Consider the following 14,930-nt stretch of genomic DNA (forward strand, 5'->3'; position numbering starts at 1 on the left):
CCAGATTCTTAAGCTGGAACGTCTGTGTCTGACTTATAACTGGATATCCGCTTCTTGCAGGAATCGGACAATTCTGACAGTCCGTTGTGGTAAGCTATCGAAACGGGACCGTTACAGATGTAGGTTGGAAAATTTCTGCTCTGATCAAAGCTTTAAGAAACTTGCGACGGAATCTGTCATTGCGTGAACATCAGAGTATCTCATGGTTGAGGTCTGCAATCTCAATTGGGTGGACTTCGCAGTTTGGAGATGGCTGAATTTTAATCCTATAAAGATGCAAAAAATGACAGTCGTGACCCAGCCGGATGCGCCTAATAGTAGTGGTGTGACGTCTGGTTCGCTTTATTTGGGTGAACCAGGTTTTTCGCGGAATACCCAGCTGTTTGCTTGTTGTGGTCTTCAGTCCTGAGACTGGTTTGATGCAGCTCTCAATGCTACTCTATCCTGTGCAAGCTTCTTCATCTCCCAGTACCTACTGCAACCTACATCCTCCTTTATCTCTTGGTCTCCCTCTACGATTTTTACCCTCCACGCTGACCTCCAATACTAAATTGGTGATCCCTTGATGCCTCAGAACATGTTCTACCAACCGATCCCTTCTTCTAGTCAAGTTGTGCCACAAACTTCTCTTCTCCCCAATCGTATTCAATACCTCCTCATTAGTTATGTGATCTACCCATCTAATCTTCAGCATTCTTTTGTAGCACCACATTTCTTTTCTTCTCTATACTATTCATCGTCCACGTTTCACTTCCATACAAATACTTTCAGAAACAACTTCCTGACACTTAAATCTATACTCGATGTTAACTACATTTTATATCCCCTCTAATTCGACGATTATCAGTTATTTTGCTCCCCAAATAGCAAAACTCCTTTACTACTTTAAGTGTCTCATTTCCTAATCTGATTCCCTCAGCATCACCCGATTTAATTCGACTACATTCCATTGTCGCCGTTTTGCTTTTGTTGATGTTCATCTTATACCTTCCTTTCAAGACACTGTCCATTCCGTTCAGCTGCTCTTCCAAGTCCTTTGCTGTCTCTGATAGAATTAGAATGTCATCGGCGAACCTCAAAGTTTTTAATTTTTCTCCATGGATTTTAATACCTACTCCGATTTTTTCTGTTGTTTCCTTTATTGCTTGCTCAATATACAGATTGAACAACATCGGGGAGAGGCGACAACCCTGTCTCAACCGCTGCTTTCCTTTCATACCCCTCGCCTCTTATAACTGCCCTCTGCTTTCTGTACAAATTGTAAATAGCCTTTCGCTCCTTGTATTTTTCGGGTAAACTACACGGGATTTGCTAAACTGTGCTCTGGACACTGCTGAAAGTAAAGTTTAGAATCATTTTTGTACGTACTACACTCCTGACTTAGTCAGTGACACATATAAAGGACGTTGTTCAGCGACTCTTGGAGAGATGAATGATAGGATTTTCTAGGAGAGACAAGAAAACAAACAGCTGGATCTGGAGACAGACTGCAGTGGAGGACGTAATGATGACCGTGCCAAAAGCAGAACCGAGATGGGCGAGACATGTGACTAGGCGAATGAACGCTAGGCGGTCCCAGAAAGTACTTCAGTGAACAGAAGTGACGGCGTGGTGGAAGGGAGGGGGGAGGTAGGGAGTCCTACATCTACATGGACATCACTACTCTACTGTTCACACTTAAGTGCGTGGCAGAGGGTTCATACAGTAGAACCACTTTCAGACTATTGCTCGACTGTTCTGCCCTAGATTATCGCGTGGGAAAAATGAACTAAATCTTTCCTTGCCACCTCTGATTTCTCTTATTTTATCACGGTGCTCGTTTCTCCCCATGTAGGTAGGAGTCTGCAAAATATATTCGCATCGGAGTAGAAAATTCGTGGCAACGGAAAACGCTTTTGTTTTAATGATTGCGACCTCAACTCGCTTACCATATCCGCGATACTCTCTCCTCTGTTTCTCGATAATATAATTTTTGTCGATGCTTTCCGTCAATCTCATCTGGTGAGAATCCCTTAACGAGCAGCAGTACTCCAGAAGATGACGGATAAGCGTAGTCTAGGCTTGTTCTTTGTAGATTTGTTGCATCTTCTAATTGTTTTGCGAACGAGGCACAGCCTTTGGTTCGACAGTTTCCGTGCGATACTTGCTGCTTGAGTTGTTCGTAGTTACAATACCTAGATATTTACTTTGATGGATAACCTTTAAATTTTTGTGATATATCGTGTAACCCAAAGATGACGTACTTACTATACTACTTATTGTTTAGAGTCAATTACCATTTTTCTCACCTTTCAGTTATCTTCTGTAAATGATTTTGAAATTCATTTTGAACTTCTGATGAGTTTACTGGACGGTAAACGACAGCATTACCTGTAAACAGTCTACCGGGGCTGTATAAAAATACGGGAATGCCGCGAGAAATACATACGTGAACATAAGGTGCAGAGGCTAGCCAAGCCTGCAATTTGCTCTATTGCATTTGCCACTGACGGCACCTGTGCAATGTTCTCAATTCGTTACAAGTGTCAGTGGTCAGCATAGTGTTCTGTGCAGTTATGACTGCATTATGTCGGAGGCAAGTGAATTCTAAAGTGGGTGAATTGTTCGTGATCGTATGGTGAGTGTTTCCGTACCAAAGTTAGTCGAAGTGTTTGGTGTTTTAGGAGACACCGTATCGAATATCTACACCGCATGCAGGGATAGCAGGAAAACACTTTTCCGCTGAGTCACAGCGTGTTGAGAGATCGTGACGGACAGTCATTGGACAGCATTATGACGAAAAATGAGGGCGAGTGCTGCAGAAGCCACTCACGGAAACAGCAGCACCAAAACAACACAGGGGATTACAGGAAGAGCTAAAATTACAAACCATTCATCAGTGATGCAAATGCCCGTAACAGGGTGTGCTGAAGCCGTAAGGAGCAACGGAAAAAAGTCATTTGTTCGGATGCGTCTTGTTTGACACTAACTTATGACTGTATTTACGTCACAAGAGTGAAACATGACGGGGGTTCGGCGATTGTTAGGACAGCCGTTATCGTGGCATTCCACGAACCCTATGGTTACTCTGCAAGATCGCTTTACTACCAAGAATTATGTGGCCATTTTTATTGATCAAATCCATTTCATAATACAATGTTTGTTCCCCAATGATTATCCTGCGTTCCAAGACGACATAATCCCTGTTCACACAACTTGCACCGTGGTTTTAAGAGCACAAATACGAACACTGCGCATCTCCTCTGGCCAGAATAGTCACCAGATCTCACCATTTTTCATTATCGTTAGCACGCTGAACTCGCATACGTTAGGACGACGGTTCAAACCCGCGTCGGGCCATCCACATGTAGGTTCCCTTGATTTCCCTAAATCGCTCCAGGCAAGCACAGGATGGATCCTTTGAAATGGCATGGCGGGTTTCCCCTCTCATCCTCGACACAATCTGAGACTGTAGTCCGTCTCTAATGAACTCGATGGGACTTTAAACTCAGTCTTCCTTCCTTTTCCTTCCATCATCCTTATCTGAACTTGCCACTGTTTTGCAGGAAGAATGGTATAAGGTTCCTGTGAAAACCGAACAGAACCTGCATTTATCGACGTTTGGAAGCTGTTTTGAACGCCAGTAGTTTTCCTATACCGTATTATACGTAGTAATGTGTTTCTGGTGTTTCCATATTTTGGCCCACCTGCTATAAGAAAACTGGTTAGATCGTCTTCCAAATCGTTTGTATTGATAAAGAAATATCAGAAGAGTTAACATCATCGCTCCCTTGCTAAACCTCAGACATCATTTGTGTTTCACTCGGCGACTTTTTGTCAGTTTCTATGGACTCTGACCTGCTGCTGTGTAGATGGTATTAGAAAAAGTAGACGAGCCACAAGGATCTAACATCTGAAGGTCGTGATGTGAGAAAAAGTCTATAGTAATTTATTGACCAGCAATCTCCTCATCGAAAGGCTCTTCTTATCCTAGTGATGGTAATGATTATTTTGGTAATGATGATGTATTTCCGTAAAACTGCTTAAAGCATGGGGTTAATTTCTTTTTGTTTTGAATATGATGTGCTTTAAAACTTACTTACTATACCTTTGCGTGTTTTAAAGCTATTGCAAGCTGTCATGTGCCTCTAATCCCTTAAAAGATGACCATAAAAATGATTCCTGCTATGTTTAATGAATCAAATTGCCTCGCGTACAATTTTCCGATGAAAAGATTCGCTTCAAACAATCTCTGTCATTTACATCGATAGGACAGTTTTTGTTTCTTAAACGTTCAAAGCCCAGCGGGCCCCGTATTTTACTTGCACGTTTCCATTAGCACAATGGAGACGTATTCTGTAGTTCTTGGAGTATGTTTCGGTATTTTCACTCATATATTGCGCCTTTGTGCGAAGTTCGAACTTCAAGCAGATGTCAGACAGGGGAAGTTCAGAGTGGCAAATTGTGACCGTCCTAGCGCAAAGTTTCACTTTTCCCCCCCTTAACAGTGGGTTTCGAGTCAAAAACTCTTCAGTTTCACAGCTACTTTCTTTGTGCATTTCTCTACAACCTGGGCCATACTGTGAAATTTTCCCGTCGACGATGCTCACTCTCTCCGTGTTACCTGCTCTCATCGTCCGTCTTCCGGCGAGCACATTAACTGCGTCTTCTGCGTTCTCGCGGATAATGCGACGTGTGAAGCCCTAAAGTACTCCGCTGGAGCGAGCGACCAAATGGTGTAAATTGCCCTGAAGATGACCCTATCGTGGGTTGAAACCGGTTGGCGGCAAAATAAAGAATGCAATTGTGACTGTAATTTTGAATAATTGATCGTAGAAGCAATGACAGAAACAAGAGAAAGGTTCAGGGGTGAGATTTAAATTCAGTGTGAAAGGTATCAGTACTGAGATTCGGTGATCACATCGCAAGCTTGAGGTGTTGATGGACGATTCTGGAACCCTTTAAACGGAATGAAGTCTAATGGGCAGAGAATAGAACTAAGACTAAACCACTGAAAGATGAAATTAACGAGGAGTAACAGAACTGAGACTACCAATAAACCTAAGATCATATTTGTGAACCAGGCAGACGAAACGAAGGAATTCTGTTAGCATGAAGCAAGATATCAAGTGATGGAAGAAGCGAGGAAGACATAAAACACAAACTAACACAGGAAAAGAGAGAATTCCAGGTCGAAAGAATTCTGGTAGTATTAAACATCGGCTGTAAAGTGAAGAATAAATTTCTGAGAATTTGCGTCTGTAGAACGTCGTTGTATTGTAGACGTGGGAAAACCGGAAAATAAGAGAATCGAAGCGCTTGATATGTGGCGCTGTCGGTGGATTTATAAGATAAAAAATGAATCTCCGCAAAACTGGAGAAGAAATGAATATGTGGAGAACGCTGTCTGCACGTAGGGACAGGAGGATAGGACGTGTGGTAACACACCAGGGAATAATAGAGGAGAGTATAAGATAAAAACTGTAGAGAAAAACAAAACAAATATTCGAGTACGTTGGGCAGGAGGGGTACCCTGACGTGAGGTCTGAGTGTACTTTGTGGCAACCCGCATCAGACCAGTCAGGCACTGATAAGAAACAAAATCGTAATATATGAGCAAAGTTAATCGAGACGATGGTCGTGTTAGATGGTCGATTTCATTACAAGTCGATCAAACCACAGGTGTAAAGGCGTTTAGTTGTATTGAATAAAAGAATTGTCGTTGGTCTCATAAGAATGTTACTGCGTACATTATTCTTTTGTGGAAATAAAAGACAATGTCTCGTTCATTATACTGTTGAAATGGGACTGTTGTGCTCAATGGAAGAGCTATATGTTTCGTGAAAAGAACCCGCATGGGAGCTCAGCAAGGCTGAAGAGTTAGAAAATCCGGTCTCATCTGTTAAACGAGCACCTTTATAGGCGCCATTCTTGCGACAGGAATTACACTACTGGCCATTAAAATTGCTACACCAAGAAGAAATGCAGATGATAAACTGTTATTCATTGGACAAATATATTGTACTAGAACTGACATGTGATTACATTTTCACGCAATTTGGGTGCATAGATCCTGAGGAATCAGTACTTAGAACAACCACCTCTGGCCGTAATAACGGCCTTGATACGCCTGGGCATTGAGCCAAACAGAGCTTCCATGGCGTGTAAAGGTACAGGTGCCCATGCAGCTTCAACACATCTGAAAAGTAACGTCAACTGTTTAAAGTGTCGTCAATGCGAACAAGAGGTGACCGAGACGTGTAACCAATGGCACCCTATACCATTACGCCGGGTTGATACGCCAGTACGGCGATGACGAATACACGCTTCCAATGTGCGTTCACCGTGATGTCGCCAAACACGGATGCGACCATCATGATGCTGCAAACAGAACCTGGATTCGTCAGAAAAAATGACGTTTTGCCATTCGTGCACCCAGGTGCGTCGCAGGCGCTCCTGTCTGTGATGAAGCGTCAAGTATAAGCGCAGCCATATCTCCGAGCTGATAGTCCATGCTGCTGCAAACGTCGTCGAACTGTTCGTGCAGATGGTTGTTGTCTTGCAAAGGTCCCCATCTGTTGACTCAGGGATCGAGACGTGGCTGCACGATCCGTTACATCCATGCGGATAAGATGGCTGTCATCTCGACTGCTAGTGATACGAGGCCATTGGGATTCAGCAACGCGTTCCGTATTACCTTCCTGAACCCACCGATTCCATATTCTGCTAACAGTCATTGGATCTCGACCAACGCGAGCAGCAATGTCGCGATACGATAAACCGCAATCGCGACAGGCTACAATCCGACCTTTATCAAAGTCGGAAACGTGATGGTACGCATGTCTCCTCCTTACACAAGGCATCACAACGTTTCGCCAGGCAACGCCGGTCAACTGCTGTTTGTGTATAAGAAATCGGTTTGTAACTTTCCTCATGTCAGCATGTTGTAGGTGTCGCTACCGGTGCCAACCTTGTGTGGATGCTCTGAAAAGCTAATCATTTGCATATCACAGCATCTTCTTCCTGTCGGTTAAATTTCGCGTGTGTAGCACGTCATCTTTGTGGTGTAGCAATTTTAATCGCCAGTAGTGTACATTTATGTCGCATCGTCAACAGCGACGTTCAGTTGGTGTTCAGTTGACGTCCTGAACACGGTCAGGGCAGAGGAGCCCATTTGGCGGCCGGGATCTAAATTTAGTTTGCGGCTGCTGCAGGGACGGCCCTCATTAGCGAGTTGTCGCCCTCATCCTGGGAGCTCTGGCCGTGTGAACGCCGAGGAGTGCGGCCTTCTTGTGGCAGGAACGTGCTCGCTAGCCCAAAGAGTCCTCTCGGGACTCCAGTGTGCTTCCCAGTTCCCTCCTGGCCATTGCAGTCTGCTTTTTTTTTTTTTTTTTTTGATTAGTTGTAATATTCTACTGCCGGGAGAGTAGAAAGGAGGTCTCAGATGGACTGCTGTTACCGCGTAAATTTTATCTGTGCAGCTGCCTCCGAAGATCGGGTGTTTACTCAGTGCTCCTACACTAAACAGCGACGCTGAGAGTAAGGTTCGACTTGCCATCAACTGCGCGGTTTTTCGGTAAACAAAGTTTGTCGAACGACTGCGTTTTTTTACGTGCCAGAAAACATAGCGAATCTCATTAAAAATAATGTCCGCGATGAGAAGCCACTGCCACCGCTCGTCTTCTTTCAACGGCGTCACTTGGACGCTGCATGGAGAGGCTGTCGCAACCGATATCAGCTATCCGAAACAAAAGCTACTGCTTCCCTGCCGAATCGTTCCATTCACACACACTACCTGCTACTGATGGCATTGAAGCCGTCCTCTCACAGCACATGGAAATGCACGTGGACGAGGATCTGGTGACGTCACACAGTGGAATTCCACATTTTACTACACTATGGGGCGGGAAATAAACAATCTGGCGTGTTAGAGTTTTGCCTCTTGGTAGAGGCATGTGGCCAATGTCACAAGCAGAACATACACTGTAGGAGCCGCCATATTGTGTGGCGTTAAACGTGTTTGGTGAGTTTTCTTTCTTATAGACCACGTGCTACGAATAAAAGATGTTTCAAAGCATCAACAAATTGAGGATTTCTCGAAAACGAGTCGTTTTACCTACGATTTGTTATGACAGGAAGGTACGTATCGGTAGGCCAAGGCTTCCTGTAGTTGACGTTCTTAGTGTTATAACTTGTGTGCTTCAGAAGTATACCGTTTCGGTCCTATCAGTTCAACGATCTATCATAAGTTCGTCTTTTTGGTTCAGTTTGTATATTGAATATCAAATATGACATTTCTAGATGCAGTCTTTACGTTCCATTTCGTTGCCTGTAGTAACTGCAGCACAGCCGGTAGCGTCAGGAACTGTGAAAAAGTGAAGTGTGGCAGGTTTGCGTCCACTTCCACTCAATCTTTTTTTCATCTTTTGCTTTCTAAAATAATTCTGGTTCTTCGTTATTCATTTAGTACAAATGTTACCTCAAAAGTCAATATTACTTATTATAAATAATATTTTCTGCAATTCTTGTTGTAAAGGCTAACAACTAGAATGTTCACCCAGTGGCCAGGCATGATAACGTGACTGCCAATCTATGTCAGAAAATAAACAATATTTATTTGAAACTTTCTGGGTTTATAGACTGGCTCATGTTTATATATTGCGGGTAAATATTTTTTTCAATGATGATGAGCAGTTTCCAAAAACTCTTATGTTCCAATAGAATGAAATTGCGAAACGAATCTTGATCTTGAAAGTTACGTAACGAAGAACGTTATTTCAGGGTGTTGGTAGTTACAGCAACGTCGAGAATATGGATATTATGGATGTCCAAACAGGAATTATATACTGTGTCCCAACAATATTCAATCTAAAGCCGAAAGAGGGATTAAACTGCAATTGAGTTAACGAATAAAGTCTACTAGCATGTATCTGAGGTCGTTGTACAGCATTATGTAGTGTTCCTTTACCAGAAATTCACTGTTCAAGCCGTCGAGGAGTCCAGAAATTTCTTCGTGATTTTCTCCTTCTTCTTCGACTGTCGCTAACGGAATTAACGCAGCTATTTTACGCGCGTCCATTTTCGCAAATAAACTGTGTGGTTTGTGAATCAAATAAAGCCGACAACGACCGCTGGAGAGCGCTGAGAGCGCAAACCACTTTAACCGGCTCGTCCCGTGTGCCGACGGCTGTGTCTCTCATGAGGTCGGATGTTCCGCCCGCGTCCACGTCAACGTTAGCTGCCTCGTCCCTTGGGAGGACGGCTTTCTCACTGCAGTACTCGCTCCCAACGCTGCATTCAGCGCTGCTCCATTGTGTCTCCGGTCCGTTATTCCAGCAGTGTTGTACGCTAACAGCGGTACACAGCACTGTTATTGTTGTCTTCAGTCCTGAGACTGGTTTGATGCAGCTCTCCATGCTACTCTATCCTGTGCAAGCTTCTTCATCTCCCAGTACCTACTGCAACCTACATCCTTCTGAATCTGCTTGGTGTATTCATCTCTTGGTCTCCCTCTACGATTTTTACCCTCCACGCTGCCCTCCAGTGCTAAATTGGTGATCCCTTGATGCCTCAAACATGTTCTACCAACCGATCCCATCTTCTAGTCAACTTGTGCCACAAACTTCTCTTCTCCCCAATCCTATTCAATACTTCCTCATTAGTTATGTGATCTACCCATCTAATCTTCAGCATTCTTCTGTAGCACCACATTTCTCTTCTTGTCCAAACTATTTATCGTCCTTGTTTCACTTCCATACATGGCTACACTCCATACAAACTTTCAGAAACGACTTCCTGACACTTAAATCTATACTCGATGTTAACAAATTTCTCTTCTTCAGAAACGCTTTCCTTGCCATTACCAGTCTACATTTTATATCCTCTCTACTTCGACCAGCATCAGTTATTTTACTTCCTAAATAGCAAAACTCCTTTACTACTCCTTTACTACACAGCACTATGGACAGGTTTATTTATGAAGAGTTGGTCGATATGGACCTTGTGCATGGGTTCACTGAATGCAACCAATAACGACGTTAAGGTCAGCTGTTCCAGCAGCGACGGCAACCACACCGCCTTTTGGTCTCCGAGTTTCTGCTGTGTTTTGTGTCGTACCTTATGGTGACTGCATATTACAGCCTTTATCGTGTTGCGAAGATGTTTCCATAGAAAATGTAAATGGGGTAACGAGCCATGAAGGTAATACGCGTAAACTAGGTAACTGATAAACTGTGTGTGACAAAACCTCTCGCTTGCAATGTGAAAGCAAGTACTTTTAAATTCCATTTACAGCATAGCTTATGTCTTCTGGTTGGTTGGTTGATTTGGGGGTAGCAGACCAAACAGCGAAGTGATTGGTCCTATCGGATTAGGGAAGGATGGGGAAGGAAGTCGACCGTGCCCTTTAAAAGGAGCCATGCCCGCATTTGCCTGAAGCGACTTGGGGAAATCACAGAAAACCTATATCAGAAGAGCCGGACGCGGGTTTGAACCGTCGCCCTCCCGAAAGTGAGTCCAGTGTGCATGTCTTCTGGTCTACAGGGTGGGGGAGAATTCCTCGTACACCTGTTCAGCATCGAATGTTATTATGCAGGTTGGTAGCATACTTCTTATCAGTTGTTCGACTCCATTGTTGGAATTCATGTTTACATGTTTTCGTAGTCGCAGTCACTGTCGAGCTTTAATTCGTTGCTATGACAGACGTGAGGCGTCATAGTTACACTACTGAGGAGCGGTCATAGTTATACCACTGAGGAGCGCTCAGTGGCGACTGTGTGTGTGCACGAACGGCAACACACAAGGCAAGCAATGAGACAGATTATAGGTGCATTCCAGTAAAGATTCAGTAAGGCTCCAAAGCGAAAGGCAATACCTCTGGATTGCGAGAGGCGTGCTTTTGCTTTTGGCGGAGTGGGAGAAAGAAGACGCGAGACGAAACATTAGCCGGTGTCGCTGCTTCGATTGAACAATCTTCTACGAATTCGACGCGTGAATCTGCTCCGGAACTCGGTACACCGAGGACAACAGTGCGAGATAACATGAAAAAATAACTTGAAGTCAGACCTTTTCGACCGACATTCGTAAACGAGTTATCGCATACACATTGGAATGAGCGCGTGAACCGCGTCAAGGTTAACTTTTCAGATGAAAGTGCCATTTATCGCAACTCATGTGCTAGAAATATTGACGTTTGGGCCAAAGACTATCATTACACAGTCAAGTTAGGAAGGAACCCGCCTTACTTAATGGTATAGGCACCGATGCCTTCAGATTTGCTTGGACCATACTTTTTTGAAGGGACTGTGAATGGCGCAAATTATTTACATATCTTACAAGCATGGGTAATACCTCAGCTTGAGGAAAGGGGCCTCACAGAACGCATGTGGTTGCAGCGAGACGGAGCGCCTCCTCGCTACGCGCAAATTCTAAATAAACACTTCCCAAGACGGCGGACAGGTTGTTTTTTGATCAGCAACACCAGATCCTTTGAAATGGGATTCTTGTCACGGCGCGGACAACTCGTTTCTGCTCTGCTGCACACTGCCAGAATCTAAAGTGCTGAACTGCATGTACCATAAACAAATATCTGTGCGGCAAACTGAATTACTGTATTTTATTTTATTTTATTTTATTTATAAGGCTGCGTTAGTAAATTAAATACCATTCGTTGGCCAGGCAGTAGAGCAAGACGTGACAGAGCAGATTTTACCAAATCTATCTTTCACTTACTAGTGTGGATAAGTTTCATGAAATATTTATAAATAAATAGGAAAGTATTGTGCAATTTTGCAGTTTTAAACATGGCTGTTACTCAGCAACCGTATACTAGTTTCAACTAAAGATTACACAGCCAATCGGTTGCACATAGCTGTTAGGTACATTGACCTAGGTTTCGAAACCTACTCATAGTGTCTTCATCAGAGTGAAATTTGGGTAAATCGTAAAATTACATCGCTAAAAAGCAGTGGTCAGCTATGCTCAAGTCAAAAGTGAAATAAAACATTCCAACCTTTGCCAAGTGTGCCCAGATGGGAACAACATCAGACTATTCTGCAATTATATTGAATGCTTTTAACAAGACAGAAAGTAACCTCAAACTAACATAAATTACGGCTTTTTCTTAGCACTGTCACACATTATAAGATCTTTAAATTACATACATTTACTCTCTGCCTTTGTTAAAGAAATATGTTAACTAACAGTGAAGGGAGGAAGCTAATTAAAACACTTAACACATGGCTGTTAATTGACTGTGTATACCATCACAGGATATTGTTAGACAAATTGAAATATTCACACTACCACAATTATTCAGCTTCCACTTTCAGCCAACTAAACTAATTGCAAATTATGTTTTTTTTCCAAATAAGGCGTTTGTCTACAAAATTCTCTTATATCGTCGTCTATTCTCAATTACTCATCAGGGAGCATCTCAACTGTGTGTGCGGCACGTCCGCCATCCTAGTTCCTCACTCTGGCATGAAACAAGAGTCTCTCTCTCTCTACTCTGGCCGTCAATTGCTTCCGATTCCTTCCCTCTCTCTAACTCTACTTAAATAATACTATAAGCTCTGGTAGCCAAACAGCGAGGATGTATTCGGCCATACAAAGATACTCGTAGTGGTACATATTCAAAATACATTGAAGGGACAAGTCATGGGATACCTTCTAGTACCGTGTCGGGCCTCGTTTTCCCCGGCGTACTGCTGCTGCTCGACGTGGCATGGACTTAACAAGTCGTTGGAAGCCCCTTGCAGAAATACTGAGCCATGCTGCCCCTAGAGCCATACGTAATTGTGATAGTGTTGTTGCTGCAGGATTCTGTGCACGAACTGACTTCTCTATAGTGTCCCGTAAAGGATTCGATGGGATCCATGTCGGACGATCTGATTAGCCAAATCATTCGCTCGAATTGCCCAGAATCTCCTGACATGGAACATTGTAATCCAGTCTGATATGGCGCACTGTAATCCATAAAAATTCCATCGCTGTTTGGGAACATAAAGCCCATCAGTGGCTGTTAATGGTCTCTAAGTAGTCGAACATAACCATTTCCAGTAATGATCCGTTCAGGTGGACCGGAGGACCCAGTCAATTCCATGTGAACACAGCCCTCACCATTATAGAGCGACCACCAGCTTGCACAGTGCCTTGTTGACAACTTGGGGTCTAAGACGCTGCAGTCACGGACTGTGCGGCTGGCCCCGGCGGAGGTTCGAGTTCTCCCTCGGGCATGGGTGTGTGTGTTCGTCCTTAGGATAATTTAGGTTAAGTAGTGTGTAAGCTTAGGGACTGATGACCTTAGCAGTTAAGTCTCATAAGATTTCACACACATTTGAGCATTTGAACAACTTGGGTTCATGGCTTCGTGGCGTCTGCGCCACACTCGAATCCTACCATCAGCTCTTACCAACCGAAATGGGAGCTCATCTGACCAGCCCACGGTTTTCCAGTCGCCTAAGGTCCAACCAATATGGTCACGAGTCCAAGAGAGGAGCTGCGGGTGATGTGCTGTTAGCAAAGGCACTCGCGTCTTTCAACTGGTGCCAAATCATATTAACTCCAAATCTCACCGCACTGCCCTTACAGATACCTTCGCCGTACGCCCCAAATTGATTACTATGATTATTTCACAGAGTATTGCATGTCTGTTAGCACTGATAACTCTACGCAAATATCGCTGCTTTTGGTCTTTAAGCGAAGGCCGTCTGCCACTGCGTTGTCGTTAGGGATAATGCCTGAAAATTGGCATTCTCAGCACACCATTGACACTGCGGATCTCGGAATGCTGCATTCCCAAATGATTTCCGAAATGGAATCTACCGTGCTTCTAGCTGCAACTACCGTTCCGCGTTGAAAGTCCGTGAATTTTCGTCGTGGATAATAATAATCAGAGTGAAGTCACAAAATGGAAGGAACTAATTACTGAAGAGCACATTCTTACATATACAAAGAACATCGAATACTCCAGAAGATTATTCTGTAACATGAATAAGTAACTCCCAGAATGTGTTACAAACGCGAAAATGAATAAGAAACATTGGCAAGTACCTAGTTTCGAACCTACTTTCTACCGCCCCAGCACATTGCATCTCTAAAACACACGACTACAGGCACTGCCTTCGAGAAGTTAAGGCCGTAGTACAGCTTTGATGATTTCACGCTGTGAGGCGACAGATTACTACGCAGACGTAAATCGAATTCGTCTCGTGGGATTGTATTTTATCATATAAAGTTAAGCATGATTTACATGATTTGCACTCCCTGCATTTTAAAATACTGTTACATGATATCCAGTATTGATGCATTCGAAATTAACTACGTGATCATAGAATGACAGACATTATATCGCACACTGATTGTCGTAACATAGGATGCATGTATAATTACATTAAGCCTCTACCTAATTACTTTTCGCGTTAGTATACCATTTAATAATGCACGTATGCACACACACATACATAAAGAAGAAATGGTAAAATGAACTTTTAAAAAAATGGTATATTGGATTCCATTAGTAAGTTGCATCTCAAATTAATTTTGGTACCCATATAATCATGCAAACAAGCACTTATTACTTGTCCTTAAACAGTGCAGTTTTGACTTGTTTGTCTTTTACTTATCACACTAGTATTGAAATGGGATAGTTAATTAGCAGCACATTCACCCAAATGTCTATACTACCGCCAGAATTTCCATTACACATTTACCACATTCACAGGTTATTTCTGAGTCCATCATATCTCAAATTAATGCCTTCAGAAGCCCTTGCGGATTTTGTGAGAAACAAGAACCAGAAATATTTGGCACACGCAGATTCCAATTTCAGTCCAACAAAGTTGCAACTTTTAATTTTCTTTCAGATTCTACCATCTGCTGAACTGACACATTGTAATTACAACCACTCATTCTTCTATATTTCCCAAATCTCTGTTTTAAATCATCTTCCT

The sequence above is a fragment of the Schistocerca gregaria genome, chromosome 6 (assembly GCF_023897955.1).
Source record: "Schistocerca gregaria isolate iqSchGreg1 chromosome 6, iqSchGreg1.2, whole genome shotgun sequence".
Classification (NCBI taxonomy): Eukaryota; Metazoa; Arthropoda; class Insecta; order Orthoptera; family Acrididae; genus Schistocerca; species Schistocerca gregaria.